Genomic DNA, 6,461 nt, shown 5'->3' with positions numbered 1-6,461 from the left:
AGGACATCCTGATAATAACGAATTACAGTCGTCCAGCCTGGAAGTAATAAATGCATGAACTAGTTTTGCAGCGTCACTCTGAGACAGGACATTTCTAGTTTTAGAGATACTCAGCTCTTTCTGGGACAGTGGCGCGGCTGCCCCTCTGTTGGTCTTCCTTGGTCTCTTGTGCTCTGGGGGCCTCTGGATGTCTGGAGTTTTGATCTCCTCCACACCTGCTTCACGCCCTGGAGGACGGGGCTGTGGCCCCCCCACACCCTCTAGCAGATTATTACATGAAGGAACCTTTTAAAAAAACAAGCGCGTCCATGCTCACAGGTGTACACACGGGTGATCACACCCACAAACTACACCCTTTTTGGCTCCTACCTCAAAGCACACTGTGTTCTGTTGATCTTATGTGCTGCACAATAATGTTTAACATTTAGTATTTACTGTCATATTCACATATATCATTGTGATGTTGTTTATTATGTTGCTCTTTTTTTTTCGTCTGCTTGTTTTCTTTTTTCTTTCTCAACAGGTGATCCAGGTGATCGATAGATGGATTTTTTGTCTGCTTATTTTGTTGGTTTTTGTTTTTTGCCCCTTATCCCCGTCCCTCTTCTCCGCTGTTTTTCTTTCCCTCTTTCTTTTCCCCAGTCAAGTCTGTCCCGTATTTAGCAAGTGAAAATAAAATAAACAATATAAGGTGAATCAAATAAACCATTATGGCAAGGCTGGGATGGTCCATTTGGTAAAGTAAATCCGTTGGGCATCTTTGTTTGCCTTTAGACAATAATTCTGATGGCAAACGGGACAGGCAAAAGAAAGAAAAAAAGATACTGAGCAACTGGAAGAAAGCAGTCCTACATAATTGTTTAATTTGTGCATTAAAGGACATGTCCTGGTCAAAAATGACTCAAAGGTTCCTCACAGCGTTACTGGAGGCCAAAGTAATGACATCCAGAATAAGAATCTGGTTAGAGACCAGATTTGTAAGATTTTCAGGGCCGAGTACAATAACCTCAGTTTTAACTAAATTTAGAAGCAGAAAGCTTGAGCACTGGGAGTGCTGACTCCCATCAGGCTTCTTCAATGAAAGTTCAGCTTATCCAAAAAGCTTGGGATTGTTTAAAAATCATGCAACGTGATATCCTTGATTTCTTTTTTACATTCTGTCTCTCACAGTTGACGTATACCCACAAACAAAAAAAATGTCATGGCGACTAAAACAATAGAAAGAAACACTTTCTAACTTAAAATCCCTTAATGGCTCTTAGTTTGGCCCTGATAGCTAACTGATAACAGCAGGATTGCATTTCTGGCTTTGACTCCAACTGTACTTAATGCTGCGACTAATAAAGTTTAATCACTGAAAAACTATTTATTGTTTTCATCTGATCATTTTATAGATTGCACATTTTCCCAACCTCAGTGTAGTTGAACATCTGAGGGCTAAAGTTGCAAAAGCCAGTTTTGTGTTTATCTACTTCTCCAAATTGTGGGCAGAATTGCATTGTGTCCGGTTTACACAAAATCAAAGACCTTGCTTCATTCAGTTATTAGTTTTTATCACTCTCTGGTTCTCTTCTCTCTTCTTTGTTCTGTCTTCCTCTGCTCACCCCAACCGGTTATGGCAGATGGCCCATGTGATACTGTGATGCAGTACATGAATAAATATCCCTAGTTAAGGATACACAAACTCATAGTGGCTAGCAAAAAAACAAGGGTTAAAAAAAAGACGGTAACTAAAATAATACAAAGGCTATCTAACTCCAAACCCCCCATTCAGTTTGGCCCTATTAACTGATGACAGCAGGATTGCATTCTTTGACTCCAACTGAAGTGTAAACACTATGGAAATGCAGTTTAAACTCTATGCATATACATCTCCTTCACCAAGTCCACAGAGACTTAAACAAATCTGTTTTACCAAGGCATTTTCTAAGTACGTTAGCTGACTGCTTTTAGCATTTTTTATTTTATTTACTATTTTATTTATTTATATTTATATTTATTTTTTATTTAAAACCTTTTTTTTAAATGGAGAATCTGGATCAGGTTGTGGCTGAGGTGGTAGTGGTAGTTATCAGAAGGTTTATGAATTGGCCCAGACTCCTCTCTCAGACTTGTAGTAGGAAGTGCTCTGAGTGCTGTGCAGAAAGGGGCTACACAAGTGCCAGTCTGTTTGGACTGGCACTTGTGTAGCAGCTTTACAGTCTGTTGAGGAGCTGAGGATTGGCCCATCAACCACTCAGTTAGTAGATGGCTCTGTATTCTGAGCCACAGCTGCTCTCTAACAGTTAAGGACTTGTCTCCATGATGAGAATGTTTGTAACTTGCAGTTTTATGCTGTGTGTTTATATCTAAGGCCAAGCAACTGGAACTTTGTAGTCCACATAAAACAGGGTTTGGCCTGTGATGCTGGCAAGAGAAAAAGACCACAACTCACTATGGTGCCTCTCAGGTGCCCTCTAGTGGACAAACCACAATTGCACATTTCTGGGAAAGTGTGTAAAAGGATAACCACATTGGCACAACACTGCTAGGTGCTCTATAAAGAAGCAGGTTTTTAAATAACAGCAGCAACAGCCTTAATGAGTTTACCTGAAGTGACCAAAATAAAGGAAAGTGGGAAAAGAGAGGAGCAGTAACAGATCAGTCAATCACTCACACACAGAAATAATGTTTCATCCTTCCACTGATGTCACAGAAGTATCCTCAAGTAGAGTAACTGAATAAAGCGATTTTGAAAACGTACTTTTGTTGACGATGTATTCTCAGACTGATCCTTCATGTTGACACTGCTCAGACCAATTCAAGTCAGTTTTATTTATATAGTGCCAAATCAACACAGCCATCCACCCACTACCTCCTGGATTACTATCTACATCAGGGGTGTCAAACCTTGACGCAGTTATGTCTGGCCCGCAAGATAATTTTATATGTCAGTTATTAATGGTGCGTCTGTATGTGGGAGTTGAATCTTCAACACTGCTGAGAATCCATCCAGGCAGAGGTGAGACATTATTTCAATCGGCACACAATGCGGTGAATCTCATGCAAGTAGACTTGGATCATACCATTACCATACCAGTGAAACAAGGAAGGGGGGATGACGTTTGGAAGACAGCCAGCGTAGCGATACAGGCCAGGTACACCCTTTCATGCATAGTGGTCTCTACAGTTACAGCTATTCAAAGGCTGTTTCCGTGTATTTGTGTCAGTGCTGATGGTACACTTGTACATAAACCACTACATTGGGCACTGATGTGTCACTGCATACCCTGCCACACATTAAAAACACGCTGTACACCTAAGTGGACATGCAAAAAACTCTTTGAAAAGTACATGTTTAAAAAAAATGAAGTTCAAAAATCTTTTTTCATGCATAAATATGAATATTGAAAAAAATCTAGATTGAGGTTGTCATAATTCATGCGTGAAAGGGTTAAGAAGAGCAAAACATGTTTATGTTTACAAATTAGCCAGATGCAAGTAGCATCTGTTTATGAAAAGATGATCATTGTAGAGGAATTTTGTTAATTTTGTAATTGCAGAGGAAAAGAAAATCAAGGCCGTCTACCTATAAAAATACATAATGTGGAATAAAAATCCATAAGGAAGGCGGGATCTTTAATTAATTATCTATCCAGTTAATTTTGAAAGTATAATTTATTGTGGTAACATCAAGAAAATGTGGTCCAGAAATTTCATCATCAGTCATCATTCATCAAGATTGATTGTTTCAGAAAATGAGTCCAGGTATTCCATACAAAATCTAGCAGAGCTTTATCTGTAGTTTCACATATATGAGGGATTATGGATGCTAGTCTTAGGATTCCTTCAGCCTTTGATAGTAAAAACCTTCCTTTTAATTTCAAATCTCATAGAAGTCACGAGTTTAATCTTTGTTAGTTTTTTCTAATATGGGATTGAATTTATCGAAACATTGCTGTGATTCATGATGTTCAATATTAATGCCTAGAAAAGTAAGTGAATTTTTCACAGGGATATTTGAGACAGGATCAGCATTACACTCTTTAACTGCTTATAATTCACGCTTTTAAAGATTAGGACAAAGACCAGAAGCTTTAGAGAAGGATTCTAACAGACGAATTGCAGAAGTCTGTGAGTTATCTTTTAAAAACGATGTTGTGTCATCAGCAAGGTGACCAATAAGAATTGTCCTGTTAGTGATAGAAATGCTGCTTTATTTTATATGGGAGCAAAGCAGCTGAGCAACAAGAAGAAAAAGATGTGGTGCAATTGGACACCGTTCTCTGATGCCCCGTTGCACATCAAATCTGGATGAATAGAGCAGTTGGCATTCTAACAGCACTGCAAAAAAACTCCCCAAAGCAATGTCTGTTAAATAAATGGTGTAAAAACAAAGATAAGTGCCAAGATGGAATCATCAAGCAAATCTATTTTAGGTTTGAGAATTAATTGTCAGTAATCAATCCTCGAGTCATACTCCAGGGTAATGCACTAACTGATAGGCATTCATTAAACAGTTGTAATAAAACAGGAGCTAATTGAGGAGCTAATAATTTAAAGACTTCAGATGAGAAGCCATCTGTCCCTATTGATTTTTTATTTTTCAGCTGTCCTTTAGGGTAATAATGAAACATCACATAGATCCTCATCTCAAATTCAAATTCAAATTCAAATTTTATTTGTCACACACACACAACCATACACAGTATGACATGGGGGTGAAATGCTTGTAGCTGTACAATGCCCGACCATTAAATGACAGAAGAAAAGTTTTACAATATTTACAATTTACTACAAAAATTTACAAATTAACGTAGGAATTTACAGTAAAGAATGTGCAAATAGCAGAAGAGATTATAAAGATAAGGATTATAAATTATAGGAATTATAGGATTATAGGAAATGTGTGGTGGTGCGTGTGGTGACGTGTGTGAGAGTCCAGTCCTACACCTGGTTCAGGGCCCGAATAGCCTGGGGGAAGAAGCTCCTCCTCATTCTCTCTGTTTTGGCCTTAAGGGAGCGGAAGCGCTTCCCAGACCTCATCTCAAGTTTGGGAGTGTTTTGTAAAGAGTTTAGAAACGCCAGATGAGTACTTGTATTCAATTTTGTATAATACTTTTCTAACTTATCAAGTAAGAGGAATTCTGCTCTGAATTGAACTCAGGGTTGCTGTAGTCAGACCTATATGGTCAGGACATACAGCAATATGAACAGACTGATGATCAGTTAGGGCAAGGAAAAAATTTTAACAGTATAATATTTTTAGAAAGCAAGTAATAGTCTAGTCTAGAAAGTCTTGTATTGTCCTTATTACTCCATATTTCTATTAAGTCAAATCTATCACTGAAAGGTAGTGCTGTCAGTTTTAATCTCGTTAAAATGACTACTGAAGTTTAAGAATCTGAATCAGAATACTTTATTAATCCCCAAGGAAATTATGTGGTTACACTTGCTCCAAGACAGTAGGAACAGAGCAAACTAAATTAAATAATAAAATATAAAAGTTTAGAAAATATGATTTTATTGCTCAAATAGCTCAATTATAAATTTCCAGAATGTTACAGAAATGAAATATATATGATCAACATTTTACTCTAAACTGTAAAACTTGTTCTTTGTTATTTTCACTGTGTGCAAAAGGGTGTAGCTGTTGCACTGTGTACTGTGCATTAGATGGCGGAGTTGTACAAGGAGCAGAAGTGATTTCCTGTGCTGCTCAGGGGTGCATTTGGGTAATCTCAGTCTCTCACTGAACGTGTTCCTGTGACTGGCCAGAACGTGATGGAGTGGGTGGGAGGTGTTGTCCTAGCATTGTCCTTACCTTGGACAACATCTGCCACTCCAACACCACCTTCAGGGAGTCCAGCTCCATCCCCACAGTATTACGGGCCTTGCAGATCAGTTTGTTGAGTCTGTTGGTACCCTCAACATGCGGGCCTAGCATGCAATAGCATGGCATTGGCCACAACAGACTGAGTGTTGTCCAACAGATGTTAACAGACCTCAGCCACCTCAGAAAATTGAGACAACTCTGGCCCTTCCTGTGGACAGTGTTGGGAAGGTTACTTTTAAAATGTATTCCATTACAGAATACAGAATACATGCCCCAAAATGTATTCTGTAACGTATTCCGTTACGTTACTCAATGAGAGTAACGTATTCTGAATACTTTGGATTACTTAATATATTATCGTGCTTTTTACAACAACGTGAATGTACTATTGCTGTGTGATTTATTACTGTTACTGAAGGTCCGCGACTCCGAACTGTAGTAAAGGGACCTCTGACTAATACGGCGGGGTCCCTGTCGGCTCATAGCCGAAAAATAGCTTTACTTTGTTGTGTGGGTCAACTTTTCTTGCGAGAGACAGAGAGAGGCGTTGAAAGGCTGCTCCAACGGAACTTATTGTTTTTGGAGGAAAACAGGAACACGGTGTACAGTCGAGTCTTAATAGCTTACTTACAACTGGGCTCGTCAG

The sequence above is a fragment of the Rhamphochromis longiceps genome, linkage group LG1, assembly GCF_057381845.1.
Source record: "Rhamphochromis longiceps isolate RC_006_pf linkage group LG1, R_longiceps_female_GT1.1, whole genome shotgun sequence".
NCBI classification, from domain to species: Eukaryota; Metazoa; Chordata; class Actinopteri; order Cichliformes; family Cichlidae; genus Rhamphochromis; species Rhamphochromis longiceps.
The sequence above is the reverse complement of the archived record's forward strand: the minus strand, read 5'-3'. Positions refer to the sequence as shown.